The sequence below is a fragment of the Heptranchias perlo genome, chromosome 2 (genome assembly GCF_035084215.1).
Source record: "Heptranchias perlo isolate sHepPer1 chromosome 2, sHepPer1.hap1, whole genome shotgun sequence".
In the NCBI taxonomy this organism is placed as follows: Eukaryota; Metazoa; Chordata; class Chondrichthyes; order Hexanchiformes; family Hexanchidae; genus Heptranchias; species Heptranchias perlo.
The window spans coordinates 125454746-125476522 of NC_090326.1; the positions used below are offsets into that span (position 1 = coordinate 125454746).

General features: G+C 45.9%; 1 protein-coding gene and 1 long non-coding RNA gene across 2 annotated transcripts in view; one reads left to right on the forward strand and one right to left on the reverse strand.

Annotated features, from left to right (window-relative positions):
* Positions 1-15487, reverse strand: part of LOC137343200 (uncharacterized) — a 40253-nt gene extending 24766 nt beyond the window's left edge. Inside the window, exon 1 of the long non-coding RNA XR_010967690.1 lies at positions 15329-15487. This is a non-coding gene — a long non-coding RNA (uncharacterized lncRNA). The remainder of the gene's footprint in view (positions 1-15328) is intronic.
* The window catches only part of mrc1a (mannose receptor, C type 1a), a 151654-nt gene that overhangs the window by 25785 nt on the left and 104092 nt on the right, over positions 1-21777 (forward strand). The gene's annotated exons all lie outside the window — the stretch shown is intronic.

Below are 21777 nucleotides of genomic sequence, written 5' to 3' on the forward strand. Positions count from 1 at the left end.
GATCGCTCTGTTCCCGCAACCAATCAGATTGAAGCATCCTTGACAAGCAGCGCAGAGTCAGAACCAGGAAATGAAAGCTACAACAGTAAATTCAATGTAAAATCAGTTAGAGAAAGTGAAATAAAGAGAGGGTAAATAATATTGAATTAAAAGGCAGAGATAAAAGAGACAGAAATAAAAAGTAAAAATATAAAATTTAGATTTAAAACTGCTAAAATCGGAAGGAATGACACTTCACGTTTTTAAAAGTTAATTTTCAGTGCCAAAGAGGCTGTTTGGCAATCATTAAGACTTAGCACACCGTTAAAAGTTAGTTTAGACCTAAAAAACCCAGCGTACTTTTCTCTGTGTAGATTAGTTCGTTTCTAGCTGGGCGGTGCAGAAACTTCGAGCAGGACAATTCATTTCACTGGCGAGCTTTCAAACGAGCAGGGCAAATCGAAGAGCAATTTCTGGATTTGCGCTTTTGACTGTGCATGTGCGTTAGCTGTAAGTTACTATTCCATTTGGACTTAAATGACGGTGGGCGCTGTTTGGCTCTCTGTTATCTTTGGAGCAAATTCCAGGCCATAATCCAGTTGGAAACTGAAACTCTATTCCCACAGTGCACCAGACCTCCACGGCGCTCTATACCCCGACCCCTAAACTGCACCAGCGGCACACATACACCCCGACCCCTAAACTGCGTCAATCCCACTCAGTCCATCTCTACACTGCATCAATCCCACTCAGTCTATCTCTACACTGCGTCAATCCCACTCAGTCTATCTCTACACTGCGTCAATCCCACTCAGTCTATCTCTACACTGCATCAATCCCACTCAGTCTATCTCTACACTGCATCAATCCCACTCAGTCCATCTCTACACTGCGTCAATCCCACTCAGTCTATCTCTACACTGCATCAATCCCACTCAGTCTATCTCTACACTGCGTCAATCCCACTCAGTCCATCTCTACACTGCGTCAATCCCACTCAGTCCATCTCTACACTGCGTCAATCCCACTCAGTCTATCTCTACACTGCATCAATCCCACTCAGTCTATCTCTACACTGCATCAATCCCACTCAGTCTATCTCTACACTGCATCAATCTCACTCAGTCTATCTCTACACTGCGTCAATCCCACTCAGTCTATCTCTACACTGCATCAATCCCACTCAGTCTATCTCTACACTGCATCAATCCCACTCAGTCTATCTCTACACTGCGTCAATCCCACTCAGTCCATCTCTACACTGCGTCAATCCCACTCAGTCTATCTCTACACTGCATCAATCCCACTCAGTCTATCTCTACACTGCATCAATCTCACTCAGTCTATCTCTACACTGCATCAATCCCACTCAGTCTATCTCTACACTGCATCAATCCCACTCAGTCTATCTCTACACTGCATCAATCCCACTCAGTCTATCTCTACACTGCGTCAATCCCACTCAGTCTATCTCTACACTGCGTCAATCCCACTCAGTCTATCTCTACACTGCATCAATCCCACTCAGTCTATCTCTACACTGCATCAATCCCACTCAGTCCATCTCTACACTGCGTCAATCCCACTCAGTCTATCTCTACACTGCATCAATCCCACTCAGTCTATCTCTACACTGCGTCAATCCCACTCAGTCTATCTCTACACTGCGTCAATCCCACTCAGTCTATCTCTACACTGCGTCAATCCCACTCAGTCTATCTCTACACTGCATCAATCCCACTCAGTCTATCTCTACACTGCATCAATCCCACTCAGTCTATCTCTACACTGCATCAATCCCACTCAGTCTATCTCTACACTGCATCAATCCCACTCAGTCTATCTCTACACTGCATCAATCCCACTCAGTCTATCTCTACACTGCATCAATCCCACTCAGTCTATCTCTACACTGCATCAATCTCACTCAGTCTATCTCTACACTGCATCAATCCCACTCAGTCTATCTCTACACTGCATCAATCTCACTCAGTCTATCTCTACACTGCATCAATCCCACTCAGTCTATCTCTACACTGCATCAATCTCACTCAGTCTATCTCTACACTGCGTCAATCCCACTCAGTCCATCTCTACACTGCGTCAATCCCACTCAGTCTATCTCTACACTGCATCAATCCCACTCAGTCTATCTCTACACTGCATCAATCCCACTCAGTCTATCTCTACACTGCGTCAATCCCACTCAGTCTATCTCTACACTGCATCAATCCCACTCAGTCTATCTCTACACTGCATCAATCCCACTCAGTCTATCTCTACACTGCATCAATCCCACTCAGTCTATCTCTACACTGCATCAATCCCACTCAGTCTATCTCTACACTGCGTCAATCCCACTCAGTCTATCTCTACACTGCGTCAATCCCACTCAGTCTATCTCTACACTGCATCAATCCCACTCAGTCTATCTCTACACTGCATCAATCCCACTCAGTCCATCTCTACACTGCGTCAATCCCACTCAGTCTATCTCTACACTGCATCAATCCCACTCAGTCTATCTCTACACTGCGTCAATCCCACTCAGTCTATCTCTACACTGCGTCAATCCCACTCAGTCTATCTCTACACTGCATCAATCCCACTCAGTCTATCTCTACACTGCATCAATCCCACTCAGTCTATCTCTACACTGTGTCAATCCCACTCAGTCTATCTCTACACTGCATCAATCCCACTCAGTCTATCTCTACACTGCGTCAATCCCACTCAGTCTATCTCTACACTGCTTCAATCCCACTCAGTCTATCTCTACACTGCATCAATCCCACTCAGTCTATCTCTACACTGCGTCAATCCCACTCAGTCTATCTCTACACTGCATCAATCCCACTCAGTCTATCTCTACACTGCATCAATCCCACTCAGTCTATCTCTACACTGCGTCAATCTCACTCAGTCCATCTCTACACTGCATCAATCTCACTCAGTCCATCTCTACACTGCATCAATCCCACTCAGTCTATCTCTACACTGCATCAATCCCACTCAGTCTATCTCTACACTGCGTCAATCCCACTCAGTCTATCTCTACACTGCGTCAATCCCACTCAGTCTATCTCTACACTGCATCAATCTCACTCAGTCTATCTCTACACTGCATCAATCCCACTCAGTCTATCTCTACACTGTGTCAATTCCACTCAGTCTATCTCTACACTGCATCAATCCCACTCAGTCTATCTCTACACTGCATCAATCCCACTCAGTCTATCTCTACACTGCATCAATCCCACTCAGTCTATCTCTACACTGCGTCAATCCCACTCAGTCTATCTCTACACTGCGTCAATCCCACTCAGTCTATCTCTACACTGCGTCAATCCCACTCAGTCTATCTCTACACTGCATCAATCCCACTCAGTCTATCTCTACACTGCGTCAATCCCACTCAGTCTATCTCTACACTGCGTCAATCCCACTCAGTCTATCTCTACACTGCATCAATCCCACTCAGTCTATCTCTACACTGCATCAATCCCACTCAGTCTATCTCTACACTGCGTCAATCCCACTCAGTCTATCTCTACACTGCGTCAATCCCACTCAGTCTATCTCTACACTGCATCAATCCCACTCAGTCTATCTCTACACTGCATCAATCCCACTCAGTCTATCTCTACACTGCATCAATCCCACTCAGTCTATCTCTACACTGCGTCAATCCCACTCAGTCTATCTCTATACTGCATCAATCGCACTCAGTCTATCTCTACACTGCATCAATCCCACTCAGTCTATCTCTACACTGCATCAATCCCACTCAGTCTATCTCTACACTGCATCAATCCCACTCAGTCTATCTCTACACTGCGTCAATCCCACTCAGTCTATCTCTACACTGCGTCAATCCCACTCAGTCTATCTCTACACTGCATCAATCCCACTCAGTCTATCTCTACACTGCATCAATCCCACTCAGTCTATCTCTACACTGCGTCAATCCCACTCAGTCTATCTCTACACTGCGTCAATCCCACTCAGTCTATCTCTACACTGCGTCAATCCCACTCAGTCTATCTCTACACTGCATCAATCCCACTCAGTCTATCTCTACACTGCATCAATCCCACTCAGTCTATCTCTACACTGCATCAATCCCACTCAGTCTATCTCTACACTGCATCAATCCCACTCAGTCTATCTCTACACTGCATCAATCCCACTCAGTCTATCTCTAAACTGCATCAATCCCACTCAGTCTATCTCTACACTGCATCAATCCCACTCAGTCTATCTCTACACTGCGTCAATCCCACTCAGTCTATCTCTACACTGCGTCAATCCCACTCAGTCTATCTCTACACTGCGTCAATCCCACTCAGTCTATCTCTACACTGCGTCAATCCCACTCAGTCTATCTCCACACTGCGTCAATCCCACTCAGTCTATCTCTACACTGCGTCAATCCCACTCAGTCTATCTCTACACTGCGTCAATCCCACTCAGTCTATCTCTACACTGCGTCAATCCCACTCAGTCTATCTCTACACTGCTTCAATCCCTCTCAGTCTATCTCTACACTGCATCAATCCCACTCAGTCTATCTCTACACTGCATCAATCCCACTCAGTCTATCTCTACACTGCGTCAATCCCATTCAGTCTATCTCTACACTGTGTCAATCCCACTCAGTCTATCTCTACACTGAGTCAATCCCACTCAGTCTATCTCTACACTGTGTCAATCCCACTCAGTCTATCTCTACACTGCGTCAATCCCACTCAGTCTATCTCTACACTGTGTCAATCCCACTCAGTCTATCTCTACACTGTGTCAATCCCACTCAGTCTATCTCTACACTGTGTCAATCCCACTCAGTCTATCTCTACACTGCGTCAATCCCACTCAGTCTATCTCTACACTGTGTCAATCCCACTCAGTCTATCTCTACACTGCATCAATCCCACTCAGTCTATCTCTACACTGTGTCAATCCCACTCAGTCTATCTCTACACTGCGTCAATCCCACTCAGTCTATCTCTACACTGCATCAATCCCACTCAGTCTATCTCTACAATGTGTCAATCCCACTCAGTCTATCTCTACACTGTGTCAATCCCACTCAGTCTATCTCTACACTGCATCAATCCCACTCAGTCTATCTCTACACTGCGTCAATCCCACTCAGTCTATCTCTACACTGCGTCAATCCCACTCAGTCTATCTCTACACTACATCAATCCCACTCAGTCTATCTCTACACTGCATCAATCCCACTCAGTCTATCTCTACACTGCATCAATCCCACTCAGTCTATCTCTACACTGCATCAATCCCACTCAGTCTATCTCTACACTGCATCAATCCCACTCAGTCTATCTCTACACTGCATCAATCCCACTCAGTCTATCTCTAAACTGCATCAATCCCACTCAGTCTATCTCTACACTGTATCAATCCCACTCAGTCTATCTCTACACTGCATCAATCCCACTCAGTCTATCTCTACACTGCATCAATCCCACTCAGTCTATCTCTACACTGCATCAATCCCACTCAGTCTATCTCTAAACTGCATCAATCCCACTCAGTCTATCTCTACACTGCATCAATCCCACTCAGTCTATCTCTACACTGCGTCAATCCCACTCAGTCTATCTCTACACTGCGTCAATCCCACTCAGTCTATCTCTACACTGCGTCAATCCCACTCAGTCTATCTCTACACTGCGTCAATCCCACTCAGTCTATCTCTACACTGCGTCAATCCCACTCAGTCTATCTCTACACTGCGTCAATCCCACTCAGTCTATCTCTACACTGCGTCAATCCCACTCAGTCTATCTCTACACTGCGTCAATCCCACTCAGTCTATCTCTACACTGTGTCAATCCCACTCAGTCTATCTCTACACTGCGTCAATCCCACTCAGTCTATCTCTACACTGCATCAATCCCACTCAGTCTATCTCTACACTGCGTCAATCCCACTCAGTCTATCTCTACACTGCTTCAATCCCTCTCAGTCTATCTCTACACTGCATCAATCCCACTCAGTCTATCTCTACACTGCATCAATCCCACTCAGTCTATCTCTACACTGCGTCAATCCCACTCAGTCTATCTCTACACTGTGTCAATCCCACTCAGTCTATCTCTACACTGTGTCAATCCCACTCAGTCTATCTCTACACTCTGTCAATCCCACTCAGTCTATCTCTACACTGCGTCAATCCCACTCAGTCTATCTCTACACTGTGTCAATCCCACTCAGTCTATCTCTACACTGTGTCAATCCCACTCAGTCTATCTCTACACTGAGTCAATCCCACTCAGTCTATCTCTACACTGCGTCAATCCCACTCAGTCTATCTCTACACTGTGTCAATCCCACTCAGTCTATCTCTACACTGCATCAATCCCACTCAGTCTATCTCTACACTGTGTCAATCCCACTCAGTCTATCTCTACACTGCGTCAATCCCACTCAGTCTATCTCTACACTGCATCAATCCCACTCAGTCTGTCTCTACACTGTGTCAATCCCACTCAGTCTATCTCTACACTGTGTCAATCCCACTCAGTCTATCTCTACACTGCATCAATCCCACTCAGTCTATCTCTACACTGTGTCAATCCCACTCAGTCTATCTCTACACTGCATCAATCCCACTCAGTCTATCTCTACACTGCATCAATCCCACTCAGTCTATCTCTACACTGTGTCAATCCCACTCAGTCTATCTCTACTCTGTCAATCCCACTCAGTCTATCTCTACACTGCGTCAATCCCACTCAGTCTATCTCTACACTGCATCAATCCCACTCAGTCTATCTCTACACTGTGTCAATCCCACTCAGTCTATCTCTACACTGCATCAATCCCACTCAGTCTATCTCTACACTGCGTCAATCCCACTCAGTCTATCTCTACACTGCGTCAATCCCACTCAGTCTATCTCTACACTGTGTCAATCCCACTCAGTCTATCTCTACACTGCATCAATCGCACCCTGACAGGACCCCTACACTGCTCACGCTGCATCCACACACACCCCACCCTTACACTGCATCAATCCTGGCCAGACTGGACCCCTACACTGCTCGCTGCATCCACACACATCCCACCCTTACACTGCGTCAATCCCACCCATATATCCCATCCCTACATTGTGTCAATCCTAGCCAGACTGGAGCCCTACACTGCACATGCTTTATCCGCACACACCCCACCCATACACTGTGTCAATCCCACCTAGATATCCCACCTCTACACTGCATCAATCCTAGCCAAACATCCCAACCCATATTAAAATAAAAGCAAAATACTGCGGATGCTGGAAATCTGAAATAAAAACAGAAAATGCTGGAATTACTCAGCAGGTAAAGCAGCATCTGTGGAGAGAGAAATAGAGTTAATGGGCCCGATGTTAGCAGGGGTGCGGGTTCTTGGCGGATGGGCTATCGGGCGCGTGGGTAACGCGCCCGGTGAAATTAGTGGGTTTTCCGCGCGATTGTAGCAGGCAAACCACTAATTGGATCCACTTACCTGCTCCTCCGGGTTCCCCGCTGCTGATCTGCGCGTCGGGCGGGCTGCGCATGTGCAGTAAGATCTGTCAGCTGGAGGCGCTCTATTTAAAGGGGCAGTCCTCCACTGACAGATGCTGTAACCAATAGCAAAGATGACTGCATGGAGCAGCCCAGGGGGAAGGCTGCTCCCAGTTTAATGACACCTCACCCCAGGTATCAATACATGGGGTGAGGAGGAGGGGGAGGACAGAGATCGTCCACCCGGCGGGCGGGAGGAAGCGGCCCGCCTCTGCCACCAGGAAGGCCTGGCTCGAGGTGACAGAGGGGGTCACCTGCACCACCAACATATCGCCCACCTGCATACAGTGCAGGAGGCGGTCCAATGACCGCAGTAGGTCAGCCACAGTGAGTACACGTAGTCTTTCCCCTACACTCCGTCTGCCACATCACTGCCCCCACCCCACATCTCCTTCGGCACTGCCAACACTACTCTGTCACATCACCCCTCATACCCACTCAAACCTCATCCTCATCTTACCTGCACCTACTCACCTCGCCAGTACTCACCCGCCACTAACACGCAACCCAATCCTCATACAATCTCATGGCTCTATCCCATACTCACCCTCTCGTGCATCTCTCTCACGGCCAGCCTCACTCAACCTGTGCTGCAGCCACAGGGCATGCATCACATATGTGCAGTCGGCAGCGTAAGGCAAATGTGTCGGTGAGCATGAAGGGGATGCACAAGGGTGTTTGAGGGTTTGTCATGGGTGTTACTTATATTGAATTCAGAACAACTCACATCACACATTATATTGGCACCACTACTGCCATGTCTTCGCGAATCCTGTCTGGTTTGTGCAATAATGCCCGCTCCTGGGTATCACTATGAGGACCCACCACTGATGCCACCCATTGTGTAACTGCAGAGTGGGTGTAGGTGTATTTGCAGGGCTCTTCTGCACAGACGACTGAGAGACATCGGCGATGTCCCCGGTTGCACCCTGGAAGGATGCGGAGGAGAAGTTGTGGAGGGCAGTGGTGACTTTGACAGCGACAGGTAAGAAGATGGTGCTCGGGCCAGCCGGGAGCAGCTTGGCATGAAGGAGGCTGCAGATGTCCACGACTACATGTCGAGTGACTCTGAGCCTCCGTGTGTACTGCTGCTCAGAGAGGTCCAGGAGGCTGAGCCTCGGTCTGTGGAACGTGTGGCGAGGGTAGTGCCCTCTGCGACGCATCTCTCTCTGCGGTAGCCCTCCCTCCTGCTGTACAGGTGGATGTGTCACAGCACTCTGTTGTGGAGCTCCACGTGTCAGAGGTGGACGGCGTGGATGGCGAGGCTGGTGAGGCTGGTGATGCTGTTCGCCCTCCGAGGAGGTCATGACTGCAGCTACGGCGGCCCCCATCCGCAAGATGTACATCTGAGGGGGTTCGCAAGGTAGGTACATGTCTCCGGACCCCAGGGTAAGTGTGCAGGTTGGTGAATTTGACCGTCAGGGGGAGGGTGGTGGAGGCCAAACTTTGTCCCAAGTGACGGAGTGGCCTCCTGCAATGGGTGAGGGTCTCCCCCCGCCACCTGTCAAATGGACCTTTGCAGCTGCCACAGGCTGACGGCTGCAACACGTCCATTCGAGCTGGGAGTGTTTCCCCCAGTGTGGGAAACAGTCCCATTTTGTTCTAAAATCCCACATAGTCCCTTAATCAGGTCAGTTAATGACCTGAAATACCTAAATAAATACTGTCAAGTGGCTTTAATTGCCTGCGGGATTCCCACCAGAGGGGGCTGCGCGCACACGCCGGCGCGTCAGCGGGGAACCCGGAAGTGCGCAGGTTCGGGGCGGGCTCCGGTACCGCGCCGGGATTCTCCGATTTTCGGAGCCCCCCGTGGGAAACGCACGCGATAGCGGGTGGTAAATTAGAGCCCCAGGAGCATGGTTTATGTGCTGGAGGTGGGCTGTCGGTCGCAACGCAGTAAGTGGCATAATTCAGTGATGGATTTCTGTAAAGTGGAGCCTCTGTCAGCACTGTTCCTCTGCCAAATGCAGATACCTGCGACTCTACCTATATACTCGGGTATAAGACTATCAGCTTGACCAGCCTGCCATCTCTTCATTGCTCCTCTTCTTTCAAAATGCAAAAACACAGGGAATTCCCAAAAGTAAGCCTATTGTGCCCCATCTGAAATGATGGGAAGAAAAATCGACCTGCCACAACCAATGGCACAAAGGTAGAATTCAAAGGAGTTGGTAATAGCAAAAAGAAAACAGGGGCCCGATTTTACCAGGGGTGCGGGTTTTCGGCGGGTGGGCCAGCGGGCGGTGAAATTAGTGGGTTGCCCGCGCGATCGTAGCAGGCAAACCACTAATTGGATTCACTTACCTGCTCCTCCGGGTTCCCCGATGCTGATCTGCGCGTCGGGCGGGCTGCGCATGCGCAGTACGATCTGTCAGCTGGAGGCGCTCTATTTAAAGGGGCAGTCCTCCACTGACAGATGCTGCCACAAACAGCAAAAATTACAGCATGGAGCAGCCCAGGGGGAAGGCTGCTCCCAGTTTAATGATGCCTCACCCCAGGTATCATTAGATGGAGTGAGGAGGAGGGGGAGGACAGAGATCTTCCACCCGGCGGGCGGGAGGAAGCGGCCTGCCTCTGCCACCAAGAAGGCCTGGCTCGAGGTAGCAGAGGAGGTCACCTGCACCACCAACATATCGCCCACCTGCATACAGTGCAGGAGGCGCTCCAATGACCTCAGTAGGTCAGCCACAGTGAGAACACGTAGTCTTTCCCCTACACTCCGTCTGCCACAACACTGCCCCCACCCCACATCTCCTTCGGCACTGCCAACACTACTCTGTCACATCACCCCTCATACCCACTCAAACCTCATCCTCATCTTACCTGCACCTACTCACCTCGCGAGTACTCATCCCGCCACTACCACGCAACCCAATCCTCATACAATCTCATGGCTCTATCCCATACTCACCCTCTCTTGCATCTCTCTCACGGCCAGCCTCACTCAACCTGCCACCACCTGTGCTGCAGCCACAGGGCATGTATCACATATGTGCAGTAGCAGCGTAAGGCAAGCGTGTTGTGAGCATGAAGGGGATGCACAAGGGTGTTTGAAGGTTTGTAATGGTTCTTACTTCTATTGAATTAAAGAACAACTCACATCACACATTATATTGGCACCACTACTGCCATGTCTTCGTGAATCCTGTCCGGTTTGTGCAATAATGCCCGCTCCTGGGTATCCCTATGAGGACCCACCACTGATGCCACCCAGTGTGTCACTGCAGAGTGGGTGTAGGTGTATTTGCAGGGCTCTTCTGCGCAGACGACTGAGAGACATCGGGGATGTCCCCGGTTGCAGCCTGGAAGGTTGTGGAGCAGAAGTTGTTGAGGGCAGAGGTGACTTTGACAGCGACAGGTAGGAAGATGGTGCACGGGCCAGCCAGGAGCAGCTCGGCATGAAGGAGGCTGCAGATGTCCACGGCTACATGTCGACTGACTCTGAGCCTCCGTGTGCACTGCTGCTCAGAGAGGTCCAGGAGGCTGAGCCTCGGTCTGTGGAACCTGTGGCGAGGGTAGTGCCCTCTGCGACGCATCTCTCTCTGCGGTAGCCCTCCCTCCTGCTGTACAGGTGGATGTGTCACAGCACTGTGTTGTGGAGCTCCACGTGTCAGGGGTGGATGGCGAGGCTGGTGAGGCTGGTGATGCTGTTCGCCCTCCGAGGAGGTCATGACTGCAGCTACGGCGGCCCCCATCCGCAAGATGTACATCTGAGGGGGTTCGCAAGGTAGGTACATGTCTCCGGACCCCGGGGTAAGTGTGCAGGTTGGTGACTTCGACCATCAGGAGGAGGGTGGTGGAGGCCAAACTTTGTCCCAAGTGACAGAGCGGCCTCCTGCAATGGCTGAGGGTCTCCCCCCCCCGAACTGTCAAATGGACCTTTGCAGCTGCCACAGGCTGACAGCTGCAACACGTCCATTTCAACTGGGAGTGTTTCCCCCAGTGTGTGAAACAGTCCCATGTTTATCCAAAATCACACACAGTCCCTTAATCAGGTCAGTCAATGACCTGAACAAGCAAAGTAAATACTCTCAAGTGGCATCCCGCTGGCTTTAATTGCCTGCGGGATTCCCACCAGCGGGGGCTGCGCACGCACGCCGGCGCGTCATCGGGGAACCCGGAAGTGGGCGGGATCGAGGCGCGATCCGGTCCCGCACCTGGATTTCGGGATTTTCGGGGCCCCCCCGCCGAGAACGCACCCGGTAGCGGGTGCTAAAATCGGGCCCCTGGTGGCTGTTAAGGTCACAACTGCCCTTTACTTTTATGTTAAGGGGTCATTTCTGGGTGCCACAGGAGACATCGGTGCCATTAGCTAATCAGCTGTGTACAGAAGCATTGAGTAAGTCATAGGTACATTCTTTGCTAGAGTTAGCAATTTAATTTCCTTCCTCATGGACAGTTGGCGGCAGCACAACGGGCCACTGCAATTTTACAGGGTGGCAGGTTTCCCAAAGGTACAAAATGTCATAAATTGACATGTGGCCATACATGATCCCTTCCTCAGTGCCACCACCCACGTCAACCGGAAAGGATCCCATTCTCTCAATATGCAGCTCATTTGTAGCCAGCAGCACCACCTTATTTATGTTAATTCTCATTTCCCTGGGGGCTACCCCTATAATCTTCATTTTAGGGCAGTCCACCATGTCAGCACTCTTTGACAGGTTGAAGGTGTGCTTCAGGTGTCTGGATCAATCTGGGGCTGTCCTGCGATATAATCCATCTCAGAGTTGTGGCTGTGTGCATAGCTTTGCAAAGAGCCTCATCATGGACATCCTGGATAAAAGAAGACCCATGGATAGCAAGGGGATCAGCAAAGGATCTGCAGCAGGGTTGCAGAGGACAACCCATTGCCGCCAGTGTGTCACTGTCATACAGGAGACCTTCTGTTGACTTCCACATCTGGACAATGTGTTAATAGTCCTGTCTATATTTTCATCCTTCCCTCCATGAATACCCTTCTTTGTGGGCATCAAATTATAATGCTGCTACCTGATGTCAGGGCCAACATTAGGGGAACTACAGTTGGCCGAAGCACTTCTAGGGTAGGAGGGGGAAGAACCAATCAGGGTCCCTGCTCCCAGTTGATATCCACTGATTTCCTGTGGAATATGTGTGTGTGTGTGTGTGTGTGTGGACAGCATTTAAGACAGTGTCAGTCTCGATTGTGATGCCTCCTCAGTCAAATAACCTCTCTCGGCTCACATAGGGAGAATGGGTAATTAGTTGAGGGCATGAGTCAGCTCTTTCAGAAGAGGAGGAAAGTAAATTAGGACATGTTCGGTCATGGAAGGAAGTGTTATGTAACAGAATAAAAATCTGGTCATTGTTCCAGATAGGAAAAAGCTCCTAAGGAACTGAAGAGTGGTAGTGCAAGGCAAACAAATGACGGATCGATGAAAAGTGTCTGAAGGGCAAATTACAGTAAAAATAAAATTTTTCTGGTGTAAATTCATAATAAACAGTTTAATCTTATACAGGATGGCTTCTGTATCCTTTCTTTAGTGAAAAGGTAATTGCAAAAGAAACAGCCTGGAAGTTATAGTGGACTAAAGAAATTAAAGTACATCCTTAATCCATCAACACCAGCATTTGTCTCCAGTGTATCCAAGGCCTCTTCCTCTCATTGTTCTGTAGAAGTACATCATGTTTGCATAATCTAAATGCATGAGCACCATGCTGTGCTGGGTAGCACTTTCCTGGTGCCCAGATATGAATCCTTAAAGAGAAACATGGAAAGTAGACCTGATGCTTTTGATCAGTAATGCCTATGAAAGATCCTCAACATCCATTGAATCAGTATTGCTGCATAAGCCAGCAACGTGCTTTTCCTTCTAACGTAACCAAGTCTGTCGCTAATTAACTGTGGCTCCCAGGGAGTCTAACCAAGCTCACAAATTCCATACGCTTTTGAAACCATCTATGACTATTCCCACACAAATCCATGGATACCCCATACATGGACCGAGGCTTTCCAGTTGTGGGGGGGGCATCTCCATCGGGGCAGGACTTCCACCCACCATACAAATGTCCCTATGACTCCGGCTGACTTATTGGCCCTGGGAGTCATTTGAATGTTGGAGGCAGGCTCCCTGGACTGGAGGCAGAGACTCGCTCCAGACTGGAGGCGGGGGCTTGCTCCAGACTGGAGGCGGAGACTTGCTCTAGCAGGCCTTGGGAGAAAGTAGACTGTTGCCAACCTGTATGAAGAAAATACCTTTTATTTCTGCAGAAGATTTTTCTCCCTGCTGATGGAGTCTGTGCACAGAACCACAGAGGCTCCCTCTGCCAATCTTTGAATGTTGGATACTGGGCCCCTAAGATGCTAATTGGGCAGACAGCAGGTCATGTTTCTCTCATTTTCATGTCGTTTGCCATTCACAAATGGGTGGGCTCATTTTATTCTGCAGAGATTGTTGTTTAGAAAGGGAGAATGGAATACATTTCCAAGCATATTTCTGCCAAAATATCAGCAGCATGCGGCCAGAAAGCCTAGGCCATGCTGTTTGTTCATCATTAGGTGTCAGCTGTGGCTCAGTAGTCGCACTCTCGCCTCTGAGTTAGAAAATTGTGGGTTCAAGCCCCACTCCAGAGACTTAAGCATAACATCTAGGCTGACACTCCAGTGCAATACTGAAGGAGTATTGTCAGAGCTACGATCATTTGGATGCGATGTTAAACCAAAGCCCTGTCTGCCCTCTTAGGTGGACGTAAAAGATCCCATGGCACTATTTAGAAGATGAGAAGGGGAATTCTCCCTGGTGTCCTGCTGAATATTTATCCCTCAACCAACATCACTAAAACAGATTATTTGGTCATTATCTCATTGCTGTTTGTATGACCTTTGCTGTGTGCAAATTGGCTGCTGTGTTTCCTGGATTACAATAGTGACTACATTTCAAAAGTACTTTGTTGGCTGTAAAGCACTTTGGCATATCCTGAGGTTGTGAAAGACACTATATAAATGCAAGTTTTTTCTTTCTTTCATTCTACTGTCACCATTACATTTCTGCAGCACTAATTAAGTATTAAGTTACTTATCACTGTGTAACTTAACAAGAGATGGAAATTTCACAACACAAACATTATACAGGAAAGAAACTCATAATGTTTTTTATTTAAGGAACAGAAACCAACATAGGAGCATTAGATCTTCACAGTGAAAAATAAATTTGAGCAGTCCTTGCAATTCATAAGAACAGCTGATTTTACTTGTGTTACTGAGCCTTACTGACCAGGAATAGCTTAGGTTTGATCCCTAGTCTGTGTTGAGTTTAGGTGATGTTGACTGGGTCATAGTAAGGGCGATATCGGTGTCCTCTGTAACTCTGGAGAAGGGGAAAAATAAATCAGCCAGGGTTTCTGCCGCTACTTGTTATCGTGCTGGAAATTGCTCATGTGTGGAAATGGAGCCAAATACTTGGCTGTGATGCTGCCTGTGGTTGAAGAGTGTGCACAGACTCCCTGTATAGGCTCACATGTGAAGAATACACATTCAGGAGAAACACTGTGTGACCGTTCCCTGGCAAGAGTGAGTGCCTTCAGGAAAGGAGGGGAAAATAGGGGAGAAAAATGACAAAGGGAACTGTAGAAAATATTACTTTCTGAACAGCAGTTATGTAATTATAATAGACACATGAAAGTTTTATGTAATGTAAGCTTTGATCACACAACAGGAAACAACTTTAGCTATTATTTTAATTCTTTCCTAAAGGAATATTTTACTATAGTAATGAATAAATAGGAAAACAGAAATTTCAAGACAGATTTTTTACCTGTAGATTTAGAGACTAATGTTTCCACCAGTGATTGGAGATTGAGCTTCAGATGACTGAGTCAAACTGGTCCCATATTTTATATTGGACCTCACCTAATTTATCTCTTTCAAAACAATGGACAAACAATTATGACTGTGTAAAACAAACAGCTGAGATTGCTGTCAGCCATGAAGTGCCACAAACTAATGTTTCAAAGTCAATAATTGTCACTTACTTAATCTTGTAAGTAAATAGGTCAACCAGTAGAAATGTTTTGTGAAAATATATAACCAGAACAAAAATATTTTCATGCTCATAACTTATATTTCCTGTAATTGTTTACAGCTTTCAGAGAGTTCAACCAACAAGAAAGCAAGAAATCTCTACCCCTAACAAATATCACACAGTGTAGGGGTAACCAGAGCAAATAGGCTACTGGAAACATTAGACTTGCTTGTGATGTCACTTGTCATTTGACACAATTTTCCCGTGATTTACAAAAACGATTTGATTTACTTAAATATTCCTTTAAAATATGTAATGTGTTGTTCAGAAAAAATGTTAACTGTATTGTGGCTTTATTGTGTTACATAAAACATGTTTCGATGTGTCTTATAAATACACACTTGTATTTTTAGGAATCCTATAACTTACTCACTTAGCCAATTCCTGAGCTCTCTACTGATTTCCTATAATAGTCAGATGACAGCTTTGTGTTAAAAAATATCTTTGAAACCCCACACCAGTTTAAAAAGGGAAATGATTTGGCAATTTGGGGATAGCTGCTGACAAAGTATAAGATTTTTTTTAAACTACTAATTTTCCTCCAACAGTGGAGTTGGAGACCCTCATAGAAAGAAATACTGGGCTGAACCTTGCAGGTCATTATTGATTTCAACCAATATAATAGATGCATTATTGCTTAAGACCATTCTAACATGGTATTGCACAGACATTTGATTTTAGTGTTCAGATTGATATTGTTAAAAGTAAGCTGATATATTTCATTAAGGTCTGCTACTTTGAATCATTTACTTTTGTGCAAACACAATTGCGTTTTGCAAATCAGCTGTTTTAATTGCTTACTTGGGGAAGTTAAGTTGCTGATGGTATACTTTCCCAACTATTCAGGATGGTCTTCCTTTGGCAGTCATTGATAAGAACTAAAATAATTAATGCAGTGTTTATATAACACACTTGACATGTTGTCTTAATGACCCATAAGTAGGTAATGGCTTGTAACAATAACAGTGCTGCTGGCACAATGTAATGGTGGTAGAGTTGATGACAAGTACAAACTGAGCTGCTCCATCTTACATCACATGAACTTGCAAACTGCACTTATAGGTTCAGAGTAGTGTTTTTTCAGTACATTGTGGAGTGTTACTTGGAGCTGGTGTACTTGGTCACAGCCTTTGTCCCTTCCGTCATACCGTGCTTGGATAGCTCCCCGGGCAGCAGCAGGTGCACGGAGTCTGGGTCTTCCCGGGAGTTGACGGATGAACACTTGTTGTAATGGGCCAGGCGAGATGTTTCACTTGTGTTGCACACGAAAACATCGAATTGTCACCCTAAGCACTGAAAGAGATCTGGAAGTCCACCAGCTCCAGGTTCAAATCTCATCCATGCTGTAGTGTTCTCCATGCCGGTATTTGCAGCAGTCAAAGGTGATGATTGGTTGATTTTTTTTCACTTGTAATCTATTGCAAGGGCTAAATGAACACAGTTAAGAGATGTCTATTGAAAGTTTATTCGCAAGACACTTTTTATGAAAAGCCCAGAAAGAATCATATACCAATTGATTCACTACATTCTAATTTTCAATTCGTAAATGCAATACAGACACATGGCCAGGCATGGCAGTGATAATTCTATCCAATGGGAACTTTAGTAAATTAAAATATAGTAATAATTCAGGGGATAACACAGTTGAATCCAGATAAACACATCTGATCCAAGATAAATTCTGCTTCAAGCGTAGGATTCTCATGTACTTCTAATGTACCTTTCCATTGTCTTTTTATGTATGGAATTCTTATTCTAAGCCAAAAGTTTAAATAGTTTAAACAGTGCCCTATTCTCAACTCAATCATACCTTATTTCAATTCCCATTGGATTTTAACTTAGAGCTGATGGTAACTTAAGTGCAAATTAACCACTTGAGCCATGCTATTGACTTGACATATTCATTCATGTCAAACCAGAAAACCAGCAACAGCTGACCAACAACTCCAAAAAAACTGACAACCCCCCAAAAGATGACGCTTCCGGTTTTAACTCCGACCGGGTGGGTAGCGAGGTGAGTGCGAAACTCACCCACTGCTGCAGAAATTAGGCATTATTTAAATCCCACCTCGGAGTGGGACCCACCGGAGTTGGGGGGATGGGGGTAGGGCGATGGGGGGGGGCGGGAATTGAGCCGACAATTGTGGCCTGGACTCTTGCAGATTTAAGGCCCCCTTACTGGCAGGGCCCAGCTTCAACTCCCCCTCCCCCCGCTTCCACTAGGCCACTTTTTGGCTGGATTCCTGACCTCTTCTGCGGGCAGGCTCCCTGGTGGTACAGGCACAGGCCATTGCAAGGAAAATTAGGGAAAGTCTTCCGGGTCAGCAGCGGAGATTCCACTGACACATTTACACTGGGATGCACCCCCAAGGATTTTCAGGGTGATTACTTCCAAAATCTAATGCAATTTAGAAATGTGTATGTGTTTTGTAACAGACTCGGCGAGTTAAGTGACCTTCTGTAATCAAATGAAATCTGCTGTGTTGATCTTTTGCTACTGAGAAGTTTCTACTTTTGATAAACCTGACTTGCACATTAAATCTTTAGTCACACAATCTGATAGAATGATTATTCCTTGGTTATCCAGAGAACTAGGAGGACACAAGAAGACTTGTGTTACTTTTAGTGAATAATTTATGTTAACAAGGATGTTCTGTTCAACCTTGGGTAACACTATATTACGAAGAGGAGGCCATTTGGCCTATCGCACTTCTGCCAGTGCTAGCTTTTTAACTAGAGCTATCTACTGTAATCCCATTTCCCTGCCCTTTCTCCAAATTTTTTCATGTTTTTCCTTTCCAAATATTTATCCAATTCACTTTTAATTGTTTCTATAGTTCATTACTCAATAGCTACTTGTGTTAATACATTCTTTGTCCTAATAACCATCTGTATGAAAATATTTCTTCTAACTTTCCTCTTTTTATATCTAGTGTTACTAGTTCACCAACCAATGGTGACAATCTTTCACCATTTGCTCTCTTAAAACTTTTCATAGTTTTAAAATTCTCCATTTGATAACTCTCTAAACTTCTCTTTTTCTGTTAAAAAAATCCTAATTTTTCAGGCTTTTTCTCATTCCTGATATCATTCTGGTGATATCTTTGTGCATCCATTCCATGATTCTAATACCCTTCATATAATGGGGATGCCCACACTTGCACTCAATACTTTAACTGCGGCCTTACCAATGTCTTTTACAAAGTCTACACACTTACCCAGATCCAACCAATCTGTCAAAACATGAATTTACTCGGACTCTTTGCTTTCTGTCCACTAGCTGTCCCTCTATCCATCAGTGACATCGCCTTTAATACCACTGACTGGTATTAATTTCAATTAACTTGGTAAATCATGACTTGTTCTTTACAAATCCTAACTGACTGCCCGATTAGCCCAAATCTTTCTAAGTGTTCACTAATTTCATCCCATATTACAGACTCCGGGGCTAGATTTTCCACTCTGGTGGACTTATCACCAAAATAGCACCGAAACTGCACCTGTGCCTGTGAGTGTAACTCTGCCAAGACACAGTCCGATTTTCCTTATAGGACCTTCATTACATATTTATCGAGAGATCCCAGCACTATTAGTGCCCTCTATAGACAGTCTGAATGAGCCAAGGCAGTCATTTTATGTCTATAACAATGTGACTCACTGCAATGTCTGAGGTTGGTGTATCTTTAGGTCACAAACCTAAAACAACAACAACTTGCATTTATATAGCACCTTTAACATAGTAAAACATCACAAGGCACTTCAGAAGAGCGTTATCAGACAAAATTTGACTCCGAGCTACATAAAGAGCTTGGTCAAAGTGGTAGGTTTTCAGGAGCATCTTAAAGGTGGAGAGAGAGGTAAAAAGGCAGAGAGGTTTAGGGAGAAAATTCCAGAGCTTAGAGCCTAGATAACTGAAAGCATGGCCACCAAAGGAGGGGCGAAAGAAATCGGGGATGCACAAGAGGCCAGAATGCAGAGTTCTCAGAGCTTTGTAGGGCTGGAGGAGGTTATAGAGATAGGGAGGGACGAAGTCATGGAGGGATTTGAACTTAAGGATAAGAATTTTAAATTTGAGGTGTTGCTGGACCGGGAGCCAAAGTAGGTCAACGAGCATAGGGGTGATGGGTGAATAGGACCTTGGTGCGAATTTGGAAACGGGCAGCAGGGGTATGGGCGATCTGAAGATTACGGAGAGTGGAAGGTGGAAGGCCGGTCAGAAAAGCATTGGAATAGTTGAGCCTGCAGGCAACAAAAGCATGGATGGGGGTTTCAGCAGAAGATGGGTTGAGGCAGGGGCAGAGACAAATATAAAGACTTTTCAGTTGAGGTGTTACCATCTGTAATCTGGCAAAGGTGAACCCAACTCAGTAACTTTGAGCTTGAGTGAATCCACCTCGAAGCATTTATTACTGGACACTCATGGTCTTCAGAATGCATGTTCCATACAACACCAGTTCCCACTGCCATAATAAATTAACTCAAAGGGTTCAGAAATTGGAATAACTAAAAGTAGTTTCAAGGCAACTATATAAAAAAGAAGCAAGGGTATGGTGGAGGTGCTGAGCAGACTCTTCCCCTCTTCCCTGTAAATTATAATGGGGAATAAGGAAATGGCAGAGATGTTAAACAAATATTTTGTATCTGTCTTCACAGTAGAAGACACAAAAAGCATACCAGAAATAGCGGGGAACCAAGGGTCTAATGAGAGTGAGGAACTTAAAGTGATTAATATCAGTAGAGAAAAAGTACTGGAGAAACTAATGGGACTAAAAGCTGACAAATCCCCTGGACCTGATGGTCTACATCCTAGAGTTCCAAAAGAGTGACTGCAGAGATAATGGATGCATTGGTTGTGATCTTCCAAAATTCTCTAGATTCTGGAACAGTCCCAGTGGACTGGAAGGTATTCAAGAAAGGAGGGAGAGAGAAAACAGGGAACTACAGGCCAGTTAGCCTGACAACATCGGTCCTCAGGAAAATGCTGGAATCCATTATTAAGGAAGTGGTAACAGGACACTTAGAAAATCATAATATGATTAGGCAGAGTCAACATGGTTTTATAAAAGGGAAATCATGTTTCACAAATTTATTAGCGTTTTTGAGGATGTAACCAGCAGGGTAGATAAAGGAGAACCAGTGGATGTAGTATATTTGGATTTTCAAAAGGCATCCGATAAGGTGCCACATAAAAGGTTGTTACAAAAGGCAAGGGCTCATGGGGTTGGGGGTAATATATTAGCATGGATAGAGGATTGGCTAAAGGACAGAAAACAGAGAGTAGGGATAAAAGGGTCATTCTCAGGTTGGCAGGCTGTAACTAGTGGGGTGCTGCAAGGATCGCTGTTTGGGCCTCAGCTGTTTACAATCTATATTAATGACTTAGATGAAAGGACTGAGTGTAATGTATCCAAGTTTGCTGAAGATACAAAGCTAAGCGGTAAAGCAAGCTATGAGGAGGACACAAAGAGTCTGCAAAGCGATATAGATAGATTAAGTGAATGGGCAAGAAGGTGGCAGATGGAGTATAATGTGGGGAAATGTGAAGTTATTCACTTTGGTGGGAAGAATAGAAAAACAGAATATTATTTAAATGTTGAGAAACTATCAAATATTGGTGTTCAGAGAGACTTGGGTGTCCTCGTACAAGAAACACAAAAAGTTAGTATGCAGGTATTGCAAGCAACTAGGAAAGCAAATGGCATGTCGGCCTTTATTGCAAGGGGTTTGGAGTACAAGAGTAAGGAAGTCTTAATACAGTTGTATAGGGCTTTAGTGAGACCTCACCTGGAGTATTGCGTACAGTTTTGGTCTCCTTATCTAAGGAAGGATATACTTGCCTTAGAGGCAGTACAACAAAGGTTGACTAGATTGATTCCTGGGATGAGAGGGTTGTCCTATGAAGAGAGGTTGAGTAGAATAGGCCTATACTCTCTGGAGTTTAGAAGAACGAGAGGAGATCTCATTGAAACATATAAGATTATACGGGGGCTCGACAGGATAGATGCTGAGAGATTGTATCCCCTGGCTAGAGAGTCTAGAACTAGGGAGCATAGTCACAGGATAAGGGGTCGGCCATTCAAGACTGAGATGAGGAGGAATTTCTTCAAGGAGAGGGTTGTGAATCTTTGGAATTCTCTACCCCAGAGTGCTGTGGATGCTCAGTCATTGAATATATTCAAGGC